Genomic DNA, 1,015 nt, shown 5'->3' with positions numbered 1-1,015 from the left:
CTGTGTGGGGTTTGTTTCTACGAGTGACCCGGGTCATCCACTTCTCCATATACGTTCCCAGGTTTCCTTTTTATTTTATTTTTTCCCCCTCATTTGTTCTTTTTTAAAAATAAAATAAAAATCACCAGGTCTTAAGGCGGGATGGGAGCGAAGTGGTTGCAGGGCAAGGCCTGGCAGAGAGAGAGAGAGAGAGTGTATGTGTGGGAGCTTGTGAAGGGATGTGTGTGTGGGAGGAAGAATGCACAGAGCCTCCATTGTCCGTCCGCTTGCCCCCCCCAAGCCCTCAGGGGAAATAACATGCGCTTACCCCCCAGTCTGACTGTGGCAGCCACTACTGATTTTAAACGATTATGTGACTTTGTATATATAATGATGGGTTTGTACATAGATGACAAGAGAAAAATGAAGAGGTTGAAACTTTTTTTGTGAATAAATTTACTAAAAAAATAATAACAAAAATGGTGTTTGTCTCACTTCTATTTGGGGGAAGGGGTCATTTTGGGGTATTGGCTTAGAGCAGGCTTCCTCAACCTCAGCCCTCCAGGTGTTTTGAGACTACAATTCCCATCAGCCCTGACCACTGGTGCTAGCTAAGGATCATGGGAATTGTAGGCCAAAAACATCTGGAGGGCCGAGGTTGAGGAAGCCTGGTTTAGAGTGTCGGACAAGGACCCAGGAGAGATCAGGGTTCAAATCCTCACTCAAATGCTCACTGGGTGACCTTTAGGCTGTGGAAACTCAGGCACTGGTCCCTTTGGATGAGAAAAAATTCAGGTACTTAATTATCATTTTTATTTCCAATTGTGAAATGGTTTATAGGTGTGTGTGTGTTCATTTTGTGTGTGTGTGTGTTTGTAACAATGCTTACATCTTGGCACAGAGTTCTGTGCAATCTAGAAGCAGGCACATGTTTTCTTGTTGCAAGACAGTGGTACTTTTTGTGCTAGCATAATGAAGCCTGACTGATTCCTGGGCAAAACTGTTAGAAGCATTAGTTGGTTGCTGGGGTGACCCC

Source organism: Podarcis melisellensis, assembly GCF_964234715.1.
Source record: "Podarcis melisellensis genome assembly, chromosome: 16".
Lineage (NCBI taxonomy): Eukaryota > Metazoa > Chordata > Lepidosauria > Squamata > Lacertidae > Podarcis > Podarcis melisellensis.
Note: the sequence above shows the minus strand (reverse complement) of the source record.